This window comes from Lissotriton helveticus, chromosome 11 (genome assembly GCF_964261635.1).
Source record: "Lissotriton helveticus chromosome 11, aLisHel1.1, whole genome shotgun sequence".
NCBI classification, from domain to species: domain Eukaryota; kingdom Metazoa; phylum Chordata; class Amphibia; order Caudata; family Salamandridae; genus Lissotriton; species Lissotriton helveticus.
In genome coordinates this window covers 304,977,188-304,994,237 of record NC_136072.1, presented here as the reverse complement: position 1 = coordinate 304,994,237, position 17,050 = coordinate 304,977,188, and positions in this window count along the sequence as shown.

The window sequence follows — 17,050 nt, the reverse complement described above, 5'->3', positions numbered from 1 at the left end:
AATGACCAGCAGTGGCAGTGTTTCACAGCAGAGTTTCTCTGAATTGCCGAGACTGAAGCAAAAAAAAAAAGGAAGTCTTCTGGCATAGTGCATCATTTTACCAATTTATGTGGTAAGTAAAACGCCCAATCATTCTTTTGGGCATTAAAAAGATGTTCATAGCAACGGAATGTCCTCACTACTTTATAGTGGAAACCTGTGCCTGAATATCATTTCTGTCAAGAAAGAAGTAATATGGATCACATTATGTTGGTCATGATAGTTAATAAAAGACTGACTGACTCGAACTCTACTAAAACCTGCTTTAGATCCTGGTGATAGCAATGTTCCATTCGAGGAAATTGCTGCCTTTGAGGCTGAAATGCACCATCTCACGTATGAAAAAGTAGTGTTACATTCTCACGGTAGGAAGCTCATTTAACCTCTTCTCCTGCACTCTGTATGTTGGGCTCTGATACTCAAGATGGATTTTTGTTAAGGATAATCTGTCTTTGTACCCCCATCCCACTTTCAAAAAGGACACAGAGCTTTGACTGTTTCAGATTCCTTTACCATTCCCCCTCCTACGTGGCTGGCAGTCATGAATACGGATAGTAACCTACTGCATAACTTCTGATATCTCATCCTCCTGTGTGGTCAGCTTCCACAAGGACAATTGGTCCAGGGGGGCCTGACATCATAAAGCTAAAGCAAGAAGTTGTCTGACATGTGGTGCCATTCTGTTGCCTAGCAGTCTGACATCATAAAGCTAAAGCAAGATGCTTTCTGACATGAGAGCCACTCTGTTGCCTAACAAAGAGTAGGATACATTTATCTTGGTAATGATATGAGTTGCAGGGTAGACAGGATGCCCAACTGAAAGTGTTGATGGTAAGATGAAAGAAATTAGGACTTTATTTAGACTTCTATATTTGTATGAACGCAAGTTTGAGCATAAGAGTCTCAACTTCACTCTTGCTGAACTGGTAGGATTTGGCTAAAGAGAAGATGGAAATGATGCTATTCATAGTTTCTATCATTCCCGTTAACTGTAGCATAACCCTTCCTCTCTCAACTTATCAGCTGGCTTAATTGCTACTGGTGTACCATATCCTAAAACTAAAGAAGTGAGAATGGTGCGCTGCCACTTGGCTGGCAAAAAGATCTATGTCCTAATGTACGTGCTACAATTGTTTAGAGAGTTTTAGCAAATGAGTCAAGGGAATGCAGAGAAGTATGGGAGGTTATAAACACAAATTGAGATTTGATTTTTTTATTGAGCTGTTGATTTTCACAATAAAACAGACTCCATAGTATAGATCTGGTAACCCTTTATATAAATCAAAACTTTTTGTATTGCTTATATTAAATGTACTAACAGTGGACTTTTCCATCTGCAGATTATACTGAATGACCAGCAGTGGCAGTGTTTCACAGCAGAGTTTCTCTGACTTGCCGAGACTGAAGCAAAAAAAAAAAAAGGAAGTCTTCTGGCATAGTGCATCATTTTACCAATTTACGTGGTAAGTAAAACGCCCAATCATTCTTTTGGGCATTAAAAAGATGTTCATAGCAACGGAATGTCCTCACTACTTTATAGTGGAAACCTGTGCCTGAATATCATTTCTGTCAAGAAAGAAGTAATATGGATCACATTATGTTGGTCATGATAGTTAATAAAAGACTGACTGACTCGAACTCTACTAAAACCTGCTTTAGATCCTGGTGATAGCAATGTTCCATTCGAGGAAATTGCTGCCTTTGAGGCTGAAATGCACCATCTCACGTATGAAAAATAGTGTTACATTCTCACGGTAGGAAGCTCATTTAACCTCTTCTCCTGCACTCTGTATGTTGGGCTCTGATACTCAAGATGGATTTTTGTTAAGGATAATCTGTCTTTGTACCCCCATCCCACTTTCAAAAAGGACACAGAGCTTTGACTGTTTCAGATTCCTTTACCATTCCCCCTCTTACGTGGCTGGCAGTCATGAATACGGATAGTAACCTACTGCATAACTTCTGATATCTCATCCTCCTGTGTGGTCAGCTTCCACAAGGACAATTGGTCCAGGGGGGCCTGACATCATAAAGCTAAAGCAAGAAGTTGTCTGACATGTGGTGCCATTCTGTTGCCTAGCAGTCTGACATCATAAAGCTAAAGCAAGATGCTTTCTGACATGAGAGCCACTCTGTTGCCTAACAAAGAGTAGGATACATTTATCTTGGTAATGATATGAGTTGCAGGGTAGACAGGATGCCCAACTGAAAGTGTTGATGGTAAGATGAAAGAAATTAGGACTTTATTTAGACTTCTATATTTGTATGAACGCAAGTTTGAGCATAAGAGTCTCAACTTCACTCTTGCTGAACTGGTAGGATTTGGCTAAAGAGAAGATGGAAATGATGCTATTCATAGTTTCTATCATTCCCGTTAACTGTAGCATAACCCTTCCTCTCTCAACTTATCAGCTGGCTTAATTGCTACTGGTGTACCATATCCTAAAACTAAAGAAGTGAGAATGGTGCGCTGCCACTTGGCTGGCAAAAAGATCTATGTCCTAATGTACGTGCTACAATTGTTTAGAGAGTTTTAGCAAATGAGTCAAGGGAATGCAGAGAAGTATGGGAGGTTATAAACACAAATTGAGATTTGATTTTTTTATTGAGCTGTTGATTTTCACAATAAAACAGACTCCATAGTATAGATCTGGTAACCCTTTATATAAATCAAAACTTTTTGTATTGCTTATAATAAATGTACTAACAGTGGACTTTTCCATCTGCAGATTATACTGAATGACCAGCAGTGGCAGTGTTTCACAGCAGAGTTTCTCTGAATTGCCGAGACTGAAGCAAAAAAAAAAAAGGAAGTCTTCTGGCATAGTGCATCATTTTACCAATTTACGTGGTAAGTAAAACGCCCAATCATTCTTTTGGGCATTAAAAAGATGTTCATAGCAACGGAATGTCCTCACTACTTTATAGTGGAAACCTGTGCCTGAATATCATTTCTGTCAAGAAAGAAGTAATATGGATCACATTATGTTGGTCATGATAGTTAATAAAAGACTGACTGACTCGAACTCTACTAAAACCTGCTTTAGATCCTGGTGATAGCAATGTTCCATTCGAGGAAATTGCTGCCTTTGAGGCTGAAATGCACCATCTCACGTATGAAAAATAGTGTTACATTCTCACGGTAGGAAGCTCATTTAACCTCTTCTCCTGCACTCTGTATGTTGGGCTCTGATACTCAAGATGGATTTTTGTTAAGGATAATCTGTCTTTGTACCCCCATCCCACTTTCAAAAAGGACACAGAGCTTTGACTGTTTCAGATTCCTTTACCATTCCCCCTCCTACGTGGCTGGCAGTCATGAATACGGATAGTAACCTACTGCATAACTTCTGATATCTCATCCTCCTGTGTGGTCAGCTTCCACAAGGACAATTGGTCCAGGGGGGCCTGACATCATAAAGCTAAAGCAAGAAGTTGTCTGACATGTGGTGCCATTCTGTTGCCTAGCAGTCTGACATCATAAAGCTAAAGCAAGATGCTTTCTGACATGAGAGCCACTCTGTTGCCTAACAAAGAGTAGGATACATTTATCTTGGTAATGATATGAGTTGCCGGGTAGACAGGATGCCCAACTGAAAGTGTTGATGGTAAGATGAAAGAAATTAGGACTTTATTTAGACTTCTATATTTGTATGAACGCAAGTTTGAGCATAAGAGTCTCAACTTCACTCTTGCTGAACTGGTAGGATTTGGCTAAAGAGAAGATGGAAATGATGCTATTCATAGTTTCTATCATTCCCGTTAACTGTAGCATAACCCTTCCTCTCAACTTATCAGCTGGCTTAATTGCTACTGGTGTACCATATCCTAAAACTAAAGAAGTGAGAATGGTGCGCTGCCACTTGGCTGGCAAAAAGATCTATGTCCTAATGTACGTGCTCCAATTGTTTAGAGAGTTTTAGCAAATGAGTCAAGGGAATGCAGAGAAGTATGGGAGGTTATAAACACAAATTGAGATTTGATTTTTTTATTGAGCTGTTGATTTTCACAATAAAACAGACTCCATAGTATAGATCTGGTAACCCTTTATATAAATCAAAACTTTTTGTATTGCTTATATTAAATGTACTAACAGTGGAGTTTTCCATCTGCAGATTATACTGAATGACCAGCAGTGGCAGTGTTTCACAGCAGAGTTTCTCTGAATTGCCGAGACTGAAGCAAAAAAAAAAAGGAAGTCTTCTGGCATAGTGCATCATTTTACCAATTTATGTGGTAAGTAAAACGCCCAATCATTCTTTTGGGCATTAAAAAGATGTTCATAGCAACGGAATGTCCTCACTACTTTATAGTGGAAACCTGTGCCTGAATATCATTTCTGTCAAGAAAGAAGTAATATGGATCACATTATGTTGGTCATGATAGTTAATAAAAGACTGACTGACTCGAACTCTACTAAAACCTGCTTTAGATCCTGGTGATAGCAATGTTCCATTCGAGGAAATTGCTGCCTTTGAGGCTGAAATGCACCATCTCACGTATGAAAAAGTAGTGTTACATTCTCACGGTAGGAAGCTCATTTAACCTCTTCTCCTGCACTCTGTATGTTGGGCTCTGATACTCAAGATGGATTTTTGTTAAGGATAATCTGTCTTTGTACCCCCATCCCACTTTCAAAAAGGACACAGAGCTTTGACTGTTTCAGATTCCTTTACCATTCCCCCTCCTACGTGGCTGGCAGTCATGAATACGGATAGTAACCTACTGCATAACTTCTGATATCTCATCCTCCTGTGTGGTCAGCTTCCACAAGGACAATTGGTCCAGGGGGGCCTGACATCATAAAGCTAAAGCAAGAAGTTGTCTGACATGTGGTGCCATTCTGTTGCCTAGCAGTCTGACATCATAAAGCTAAAGCAAGATGCTTTCTGACATGAGAGCCACTCTGTTGCCTAACAAAGAGTAGGATACATTTATCTTGGTAATGATATGAGTTGCAGGGTAGACAGGATGCCCAACTGAAAGTGTTGATGGTAAGATGAAAGAAATTAGGACTTTATTTAGACTTCTATATTTGTATGAACGCAAGTTTGAGCATAAGAGTCTCAACTTCACTCTTTCTGAACTGGTAGGATTTGGCTAAAGAGAAGATGGAAATGATGCTATTCATAGTTTCTATCATTCCCGTTAACTGTAGCATAACCCTTCCTCTCAACTTATCAGCTGGCTTAATTGCTACTGGTGTACCATATCCTAAAACTAAAGAAGTGAGAATGGTGCGCTGCCACTTGGCTGGCAAAAAGATCTATGTCCTAATGTACGTGCTACAATTGTTTAGAGAGTTTTAGCAAATGAGTCAAGGGAATGCAGAGAAGTATGGGAGGTTATAAACACAAATTGAGATTTGATTTTTTTATTGAGCTGTTGATTTTCACAATAAAACAGACTCCATAGTATAGATCTGGTAACCCTTTATATAAATCAAAACTTTTTGTATTGCTTATATTAAATGTACTAACAGTGGACTTTTCCATCTGCAGATTATACTGAATGACCAGCAGTGGCAGTGTTTCACAGCAGAGTTTCTCTGACTTGCCGAGACTGAAGCAAAAAAAAAAAAAGGAAGTCTTCTGGCATAGTGCATCATTTTACCAATTTACGTGGTAAGTAAAACGCCCAATCATTCTTTTGGGCATTAAAAAGATGTTCATAGCAACGGAATGTCCTCACTACTTTATAGTGGAAACCTGTGCCTGAATATCATTTCTGTCAAGAAAGAAGTAATATGGATCACATTATGTTGGTCATGATAGTTAATAAAAGACTGACTGACTCGAACTCTACTAAAACCTGCTTTAGATCCTGGTGATAGCAATGTTCCATTCGAGGAAATTGCTGCCTTTGAGGCTGAAATGCACCATCTCACGTATGAAAAATAGTGTTACATTCTCACGGTAGGAAGCTCATTTAACCTCTTCTCCTGCACTCTGTATGTTGGGCTCTGATACTCAAGATGGATTTTTGTTAAGGATAATCTGTCTTTGTACCCCCATCCCACTTTCAAAAAGGACACAGAGCTTTGACTGTTTCAGATTCCTTTACCATTCCCCCTCTTACGTGGCTGGCAGTCATGAATACGGATAGTAACCTACTGCATAACTTCTGATATCTCATCCTCCTGTGTGGTCAGCTTCCACAAGGACAATTGGTCCAGGGGGGCCTGACATCATAAAGCTAAAGCAAGAAGTTGTCTGACATGTGGTGCCATTCTGTTGCCTAGCAGTCTGACATCATAAAGCTAAAGCAAGATGCTTTCTGACATGAGAGCCACTCTGTTGCCTAACAAAGAGTAGGATACATTTATCTTGGTAATGATATGAGTTGCAGGGTAGACAGGATGCCCAACTGAAAGTGTTGATGGTAAGATGAAAGAAATTAGGACTTTATTTAGACTTCTATATTTGTATGAACGCAAGTTTGAGCATAAGAGTCTCAACTTCACTCTTGCTGAACTGGTAGGATTTGGCTAAAGAGAAGATGGAAATGATGCTATTCATAGTTTCTATCATTCCCGTTAACTGTAGCATAACCCTTCCTCTCTCAACTTATCAGCTGGCTTAATTGCTACTGGTGTACCATATCCTAAAACTAAAGAAGTGAGAATGGTGCGCTGCCACTTGGCTGGCAAAAAGATCTATGTCCTAATGTACGTGCTACAATTGTTTAGAGAGTTTTAGCAAATGAGTCAAGGGAATGCAGAGAAGTATGGGAGGTTATAAACACAAATTGAGATTTGATTTTTTTATTGAGCTGTTGATTTTCACAATAAAACAGACTCCATAGTATAGATCTGGTAACCCTTTATATAAATCAAAACTTTTTGTATTGCTTATATTAAATGTACTAACAGTGGACTTTTCCATCTGCAGATTATACTGAATGACCAGCAGTGGCAGTGTTTCACAGCAGAGTTTCTCTGAATTGCCGAGACTGAAGCAAAAAAAAAAAGGAAGTCTTCTGGCATAGTGCATCATTTTACCAATTTATGTGGTAAGTAAAACGCCCAATCATTCTTTTGGGCATTAAAAAGATGTTCATAGCAACGGAATGTCCTCACTACTTTATAGTGGAAACCTGTGCCTGAATATCATTTCTGTCAAGAAAGAAGTAATATGGATCACATTATGTTGGTCATGATAGTTAATAAAAGACTGACTGACTCGAACTCTACTAAAACCTGCTTTAGATCCTGGTGATAGCAATGTTCCATTCGAGGAAATTGCTGCCTTTGAGGCTGAAATGCACCATCTCACGTATGAAAAAGTAGTGTTACATTCTCACGGTAGGAAGCTCATTTAACCTCTTCTCCTGCACTCTGTATGTTGGGCTCTGATACTCAAGATGGATTTTTGTTAAGGATAATCTGTCTTTGTACCCCCATCCCACTTTCAAAAAGGACACAGAGCTTTGACTGTTTCAGATTCCTTTACCATTCCCCCTCCTACGTGGCTGGCAGTCATGAATACGGATAGTAACCTACTGCATAACTTCTGATATCTCATCCTCCTGTGTGGTCAGCTTCCACAAGGACAATTGGTCCAGGGGGGCCTGACATCATAAAGCTAAAGCAAGAAGTTGTCTGACATGTGGTGCCATTCTGTTGCCTAGCAGTCTGACATCATAAAGCTAAAGCAAGATGCTTTCTGACATGAGAGCCACTCTGTTGCCTAACAAAGAGTAGGATACATTTATCTTGGTAATGATATGAGTTGCAGGGTAGACAGGATGCCCAACTGAAAGTGTTGATGGTAAGATGAAAGAAATTAGGACTTTATTTAGACTTCTATATTTGTATGAACGCAAGTTTGAGCATAAGAGTCTCAACTTCACTCTTGCTGAACTGGTAGGATTTGGCTAAAGAGAAGATGGAAATGATGCTATTCATAGTTTCTATCATTCCCGTTAACTGTAGCATAACCCTTCCTCTCTCAACTTATCAGCTGGCTTAATTGCTACTGGTGTACCATATCCTAAAACTAAAGAAGTGAGAATGGTGCGCTGCCACTTGGCTGGCAAAAAGATCTATGTCCTAATGTACGTGCTACAATTGTTTAGAGAGTTTTAGCAAATGAGTCAAGGGAATGCAGAGAAGTATGGGAGGTTATAAACACAAATTGAGATTTGATTTTTTTATTGAGCTGTTGATTTTCACAATAAAACAGACTCCATAGTATAGATCTGGTAACCCTTTATATAAATCAAAACTTTTTGTATTGCTTATATTAAATGTACTAACAGTGGACTTTTCCATCTGCAGATTATACTGAATGACCAGCAGTGGCAGTGTTTCACAGCAGAGTTTCTCTGACTTGCCGAGACTGAAGCAAAAAAAAAAAAAGGAAGTCTTCTGGCATAGTGCATCATTTTACCAATTTACGTGGTAAGTAAAACGCCCAATCATTCTTTTGGGCATTAAAAAGATGTTCATAGCAACGGAATGTCCTCACTACTTTATAGTGGAAACCTGTGCCTGAATATCATTTCTGTCAAGAAAGAAGTAATATGGATCACATTATGTTGGTCATGATAGTTAATAAAAGACTGACTGACTCGAACTCTACTAAAACCTGCTTTAGATCCTGGTGATAGCAATGTTCCATTCGAGGAAATTGCTGCCTTTGAGGCTGAAATGCACCATCTCACGTATGAAAAATAGTGTTACATTCTCACGGTAGGAAGCTCATTTAACCTCTTCTCCTGCACTCTGTATGTTGGGCTCTGATACTCAAGATGGATTTTTGTTAAGGATAATCTGTCTTTGTACCCCCATCCCACTTTCAAAAAGGACACAGAGCTTTGACTGTTTCAGATTCCTTTACCATTCCCCCTCTTACGTGGCTGGCAGTCATGAATACGGATAGTAACCTACTGCATAACTTCTGATATCTCATCCTCCTGTGTGGTCAGCTTCCACAAGGACAATTGGTCCAGGGGGGCCTGACATCATAAAGCTAAAGCAAGAAGTTGTCTGACATGTGGTGCCATTCTGTTGCCTAGCAGTCTGACATCATAAAGCTAAAGCAAGATGCTTTCTGACATGAGAGCCACTCTGTTGCCTAACAAAGAGTAGGATACATTTATCTTGGTAATGATATGAGTTGCAGGGTAGACAGGATGCCCAACTGAAAGTGTTGATGGTAAGATGAAAGAAATTAGGACTTTATTTAGACTTCTATATTTGTATGAACGCAAGTTTGAGCATAAGAGTCTCAACTTCACTCTTGCTGAACTGGTAGGATTTGGCTAAAGAGAAGATGGAAATGATGCTATTCATAGTTTCTATCATTCCCGTTAACTGTAGCATAACCCTTCCTCTCTCAACTTATCAGCTGGCTTAATTGCTACTGGTGTACCATATCCTAAAACTAAAGAAGTGAGAATGGTGCGCTGCCACTTGGCTGGCAAAAAGATCTATGTCCTAATGTACGTGCTACAATTGTTTAGAGAGTTTTAGCAAATGAGTCAAGGGAATGCAGAGAAGTATGGGAGGTTATAAACACAAATTGAGATTTGATTTTTTTATTGAGCTGTTGATTTTCACAATAAAACAGACTCCATAGTATAGATCTGGTAACCCTTTATATAAATCAAAACTTTTTGTATTGCTTATAATAAATGTACTAACAGTGGACTTTTCCATCTGCAGATTATACTGAATGACCAGCAGTGGCAGTGTTTCACAGCAGAGTTTCTCTGAATTGCCGAGACTGAAGCAAAAAAAAAAAAGGAAGTCTTCTGGCATAGTGCATCATTTTACCAATTTACGTGGTAAGTAAAACGCCCAATCATTCTTTTGGGCATTAAAAAGATGTTCATAGCAACGGAATGTCCTCACTACTTTATAGTGGAAACCTGTGCCTGAATATCATTTCTGTCAAGAAAGAAGTAATATGGATCACATTATGTTGGTCATGATAGTTAATAAAAGACTGACTGACTCGAACTCTACTAAAACCTGCTTTAGATCCTGGTGATAGCAATGTTCCATTCGAGGAAATTGCTGCCTTTGAGGCTGAAATGCACCATCTCACGTATGAAAAATAGTGTTACATTCTCACGGTAGGAAGCTCATTTAACCTCTTCTCCTGCACTCTGTATGTTGGGCTCTGATACTCAAGATGGATTTTTGTTAAGGATAATCTGTCTTTGTACCCCCATCCCACTTTCAAAAAGGACACAGAGCTTTGACTGTTTCAGATTCCTTTACCATTCCCCCTCCTACGTGGCTGGCAGTCATGAATACGGATAGTAACCTACTGCATAACTTCTGATATCTCATCCTCCTGTGTGGTCAGCTTCCACAAGGACAATTGGTCCAGGGGGGCCTGACATCATAAAGCTAAAGCAAGAAGTTGTCTGACATGTGGTGCCATTCTGTTGCCTAGCAGTCTGACATCATAAAGCTAAAGCAAGATGCTTTCTGACATGAGAGCCACTCTGTTGCCTAACAAAGAGTAGGATACATTTATCTTGGTAATGATATGAGTTGCCGGGTAGACAGGATGCCCAACTGAAAGTGTTGATGGTAAGATGAAAGAAATTAGGACTTTATTTAGACTTCTATATTTGTATGAACGCAAGTTTGAGCATAAGAGTCTCAACTTCACTCTTGCTGAACTGGTAGGATTTGGCTAAAGAGAAGATGGAAATGATGCTATTCATAGTTTCTATCATTCCCGTTAACTGTAGCATAACCCTTCCTCTCAACTTATCAGCTGGCTTAATTGCTACTGGTGTACCATATCCTAAAACTAAAGAAGTGAGAATGGTGCGCTGCCACTTGGCTGGCAAAAAGATCTATGTCCTAATGTACGTGCTCCAATTGTTTAGAGAGTTTTAGCAAATGAGTCAAGGGAATGCAGAGAAGTATGGGAGGTTATAAACACAAATTGAGATTTGATTTTTTTATTGAGCTGTTGATTTTCACAATAAAACAGACTCCATAGTATAGATCTGGTAACCCTTTATATAAATCAAAACTTTTTGTATTGCTTATATTAAATGTACTAACAGTGGAGTTTTCCATCTGCAGATTATACTGAATGACCAGCAGTGGCAGTGTTTCACAGCAGAGTTTCTCTGAATTGCCGAGACTGAAGCAAAAAAAAAAAGGAAGTCTTCTGGCATAGTGCATCATTTTACCAATTTATGTGGTAAGTAAAACGCCCAATCATTCTTTTGGGCATTAAAAAGATGTTCATAGCAACGGAATGTCCTCACTACTTTATAGTGGAAACCTGTGCCTGAATATCATTTCTGTCAAGAAAGAAGTAATATGGATCACATTATGTTGGTCATGATAGTTAATAAAAGACTGACTGACTCGAACTCTACTAAAACCTGCTTTAGATCCTGGTGATAGCAATGTTCCATTCGAGGAAATTGCTGCCTTTGAGGCTGAAATGCACCATCTCACGTATGAAAAAGTAGTGTTACATTCTCACGGTAGGAAGCTCATTTAACCTCTTCTCCTGCACTCTGTATGTTGGGCTCTGATACTCAAGATGGATTTTTGTTAAGGATAATCTGTCTTTGTACCCCCATCCCACTTTCAAAAAGGACACAGAGCTTTGACTGTTTCAGATTCCTTTACCATTCCCCCTCTTACGTGGCTGGCAGTCATGAATACGGATAGTAACCTACTGCATAACTTCTGATATCTCATCCTCCTGTGTGGTCAGCTTCCACAAGGACAATTGGTCCAGGGGGGCCTGACATCATAAAGCTAAAGCAAGAAGTTGTCTGACATGTGGTGCCATTCTGTTGCCTAGCAGTCTGACATCATAAAGCTAAAGCAAGATGCTTTCTGACATGAGAGCCACTCTGTTGCCTAACAAAGAGTAGGATACATTTATCTTGGTAATGATATGAGTTGCAGGGTAGACAGGATGCCCAACTGAAAGTGTTGATGGTAAGATGAAAGAAATTAGGACTTTATTTAGACTTCTATATTTGTATGAACGCAAGTTTGAGCATAAGAGTCTCAACTTCACTCTTGCTGAACTGGTAGGATTTGGCTAAAGAGAAGATGGAAATGATGCTATTCATAGTTTCTATCATTCCCGTTAACTGTAGCATAACCCTTCCTCTCAACTTATCAGCTGGCTTAATTGCTACTGGTGTACCATATCCTAAAACTAAAGAAGTGAGAATGGTGCGCTGCCACTTGGCTGGCAAAAAGATCTATGTCCTAATGTACGTGCTACAATTGTTTAGAGAGTTTTAGCAAATGAGTCAAGGGAATGCAGAGAAGTATGGGAGGTTATAAACACAAATTGAGATTTGATTTTTTTATTGAGCTGTTGATTTTCACAATAAAACAGACTCCATAGTATAGATCTGGTAACCCTTTATATAAATCAAAACTTTTTGTATTGCTTATATTAAATGTACTAACAGTGGACTTTTCCATCTGCAGATTATACTGAATGACCAGCAGTGGCAGTGTTTCACAGCAGAGTTTCTCTGAATTGCCGAGACTGAAGCAAAAAAAAAAAAGGAAGTCTTCTGGCATAGTGCATCATTTTACCAATTTACGTGGTAAGTAAAACGCCCAATCATTCTTTTGGGCATTAAAAAGATGTTCATAGCAACGGAATGTCCTCACTACTTTATAGTGGAAACCTGTGCCTGAATATCATTTCTGTCAAGAAAGAAGTAATATGGATCACATTATGTTGGTCATGATAGTTAATAAAAGACTGACTGACTCGAACTCTACTAAAACCTGCTTTAGATCCTGGTGATAGCAATGTTCCATTCGAGGAAATTGCTGCCTTTGAGGCTGAAATGCACCATCTCACGTATGAAAAATAGTGTTACATTCTCACGGTAGGAAGCTCATTTAACCTCTTCTCCTGCACTCTGTATGTTGGGCTCTGATACTCAAGATGGATTTTTGTTAAGGATAATCTGTCTTTGTACCCCCATCCCACTTTCAAAAAGGACACAGAGCTTTGACTGTTTCAGATTCCTTTACCATTCCCCCTCCTACGTGGCTGGCAGTCATGAATACGGATAGTAACCTACTGCATAACTTCTGATATCTCATCCTCCTGTGTGGTCAGCTTCCACAAGGACAATTGGTCCAGGGGGGCCTGACATCATAAAGCTAAAGCAAGAAGTTGTCTGACATGTGGTGCCATTCTGTTGCCTAGCAGTCTGACATCATAAAGCTAAAGCAAGATGCTTTCTGACATGAGAGCCACTCTGTTGCCTAACAAAGAGTAGGATACATTTATCTTGGTAATGATATGAGTTGCAGGGTAGACAGGATGCCCAACTGAAAGTGTTGATGGTAAGATGAAAGAAATTAGGACTTTATTTAGACTTCTATATTTGTATGAACGCAAGTTTGAGCATAAGAGTCTCAACTTCACTCTTTCTGAACTGGTAGGATTTGGCTAAAGAGAAGATGGAAATGATGCTATTCATAGTTTCTATCATTCCCGTTAACTGTAGCATAACCCTTCCTCTCAACTTATCAGCTGGCTTAATTGCTACTGGTGTACCATATCCTAAAACTAAAGAAGTGAGAATGGTGCGCTGCCACTTGGCTGGCAAAAAGATCTATGTCCTAATGTACGTGCTACAATTGTTTAGAGAGTTTTAGCAAATGAGTCAAGGGAATGCAGAGAAGTATGGGAGGTTATAAACACAAATTGAGATTTGATTTTTTTATTGAGCTGTTGATTTTCACAATAAAACAGACTCCATAGTATAGATCTGGTAACCCTTTATATAAATCAAAACTTTTTGTATTGCTTATATTAAATGTACTAACAGTGGACTTTTCCATCTGCAGATTATACTGAATGACCAGCAGTGGCAGTGTTTCACAGCAGAGTTTCTCTGACTTGCCGAGACTGAAGCAAAAAAAAAAAAAGGAAGTCTTCTGGCATAGTGCATCATTTTACCAATTTACGTGGTAAGTAAAACGCCCAATCATTCTTTTGGGCATTAAAAAGATGTTCATAGCAACGGAATGTCCTCACTACTTTATAGTGGAAACCTGTGCCTGAATATCATTTCTGTCAAGAAAGAAGTAATATGGATCACATTATGTTGGTCATGATAGTTAATAAAAGACTGACTGACTCGAACTCTACTAAAACCTGCTTTAGATCCTGGTGATAGCAATGTTCCATTCGAGGAAATTGCTGCCTTTGAGGCTGAAATGCACCATCTCACGTATGAAAAATAGTGTTACATTCTCACGGTAGGAAGCTCATTTAACCTCTTCTCCTGCACTCTGTATGTTGGGCTCTGATACTCAAGATGGATTTTTGTTAAGGATAATCTGTCTTTGTACCCCCATCCCACTTTCAAAAAGGACACAGAGCTTTGACTGTTTCAGATTCCTTTACCATTCCCCCTCTTACGTGGCTGGCAGTCATGAATACGGATAGTAACCTACTGCATAACTTCTGATATCTCATCCTCCTGTGTGGTCAGCTTCCACAAGGACAATTGGTCCAGGGGGGCCTGACATCATAAAGCTAAAGCAAGAAGTTGTCTGACATGTGGTGCCATTCTGTTGCCTAGCAGTCTGACATCATAAAGCTAAAGCAAGATGCTTTCTGACATGAGAGCCACTCTGTTGCCTAACAAAGAGTAGGATACATTTATCTTGGTAATGATATGAGTTGCAGGGTAGACAGGATGCCCAACTGAAAGTGTTGATGGTAAGATGAAAGAAATTAGGACTTTATTTAGACTTCTATATTTGTATGAACGCAAGTTTGAGCATAAGAGTCTCAACTTCACTCTTGCTGAACTGGTAGGATTTGGCTAAAGAGAAGATGGAAATGATGCTATTCATAGTTTCTATCATTCCCGTTAACTGTAGCATAACCCTTCCTCTCTCAACTTATCAGCTGGCTTAATTGCTACTGGTGTACCATATCCTAAAACTAAAGAAGTGAGAATGGTGCGCTGCCACTTGGCTGGCAAAAAGATCTATGTCCTAATGTACGTGCTACAATTGTTTAGAGAGTTTTAGCAAATGAGTCAAGGGAATGCAGAGAAGTATGGGAGGTTATAAACACAAATTGAGATTTGATTTTTTTATAGAGCTGTTGATTTTCACAATAAAACAGACTCCATAGTATAGATCTGGTAACCCTTTATATAAATCAAAACTTTTTGTATTGCTTATAATAAATGTACTAACAGTGGACTTTTCCATCTGCAGATTATACTGAATGACCAGCAGTGGCAGTGTTTCACAGCAGAGTTTCTCTGAATTGCCGAGACTGAAGCAAAAAAAAAAAAGGAAGTCTTCTGGCATAGTGCATCATTTTACCAATTTACGTGGTAAGTAAAACGCCCAATCATTCTTTTGGGCATTAAAAAGATGTTCATAGCAACGGAATGTCCTCACTACTTTATAGTGGAAACCTGTGCCTGAATATCATTTCTGTCAAGAAAGAAGTAATATGGATCACATTATGTTGGTCATGATAGTTAATAAAAGACTGACTGACTCGAACTCTACTAAAACCTGCTTTAGATCCTGGTGATAGCAATGTTCCATTCGAGGAAATTGCTGCCTTTGAGGCTGAAATGCACCATCTCACGTATGAAAAATAGTGTTACATTCTCACGGTAGGAAGCTCATTTAACCTCTTCTCCTGCACTCTGTATGTTGGGCTCTGATACTCAAGATGGATTTTTGTTAAGGATAATCTGTCTTTGTACCCCCATCCCACTTTCAAAAAGGACACAGAGCTTTGACTGTTTCAGATTCCTTTACCATTCCCCCTCCTACGTGGCTGGCAGTCATGAATACGGATAGTAACCTACTGCATAACTTCTGATATCTCATCCTCCTGTGTGGTCAGCTTCCACAAGGACAATTGGTCCAGGGGGGCCTGACATCATAAAGCTAAAGCAAGAAGTTGTCTGACATGTGGTGCCATTCTGTTGCCTAGCAGTCTGACATCATAAAGCTAAAGCAAGATGCTTTCTGACATGAGAGCCACTCTGTTGCCTAACAAAGAGTAGGATACATTTATCTTGGTAATGATATGAGTTGCCGGGTAGACAGGATGCCCAACTGAAAGTGTTGATGGTAAGATGAAAGAAATTAGGACTTTATTTAGACTTCTATATTTGTATGAACGCAAGTTTGAGCATAAGAGTCTCAACTTCACTCTTGCTGAACTGGTAGGATTTGGCTAAAGAGAAGATGGAAATGATGCTATTCATAGTTTCTATCATTCCCGTTAACTGTAGCATAACCCTTCCTCTCAACTTATCAGCTGGCTTAATTGCTACTGGTGTACCATATCCTAAAACTAAAGAAGTGAGAATGGTGCGCTGCCACTTGGCTGGCAAAAAGATCTATGTCCTAATGTACGTGCTCCAATTGTTTAGAGAGTTTTAGCAAATGAGTCAAGGGAATGCAGAGAAGTATGGGAGGTTATAAACACAAATTGAGATTTGATTTTTTTATTGAGCTGTTGATTTTCACAATAAAACAGACTCCATAGTATAGATCTGGTAACCCTTTATATAAATCAAAACTTTTTGTATTGCTTATATTAAATGTACTAACAGTGGACTTTTCCATCTGCAGATTATACTGAATGACCAGCAGTGGCAGTGTTTCACAGCAGAGTTTCTCTGAATTGCCGAGACTGAAGCAAAAAAAAAAAGGAAGTCTTCTGGCATAGTGCATCATTTTACCAATTTATGTGGTAAGTAAAACGCCCAATCATTCTTTTGGGCATTAAAAAGATGTTCATAGCAACGGAATGTCCTCACTACTTTATAGTGGAAACCTGTGCCTGAATATCATTTCTGTCAAGAAAGAAGTAATATGGATCACATTATGTTGGTCATGATAGTTAATAAAAGACTGACTGACTCGAACTCTACTAAAACCTGCTTTAGATCCTGGTGATAGCAATGTTCCATTCGAGGAAATTGCTGCCTTTGAGGCTGAAATGCACCATCTCACGTATGAAAAAGTAGTGTTACATTCTCA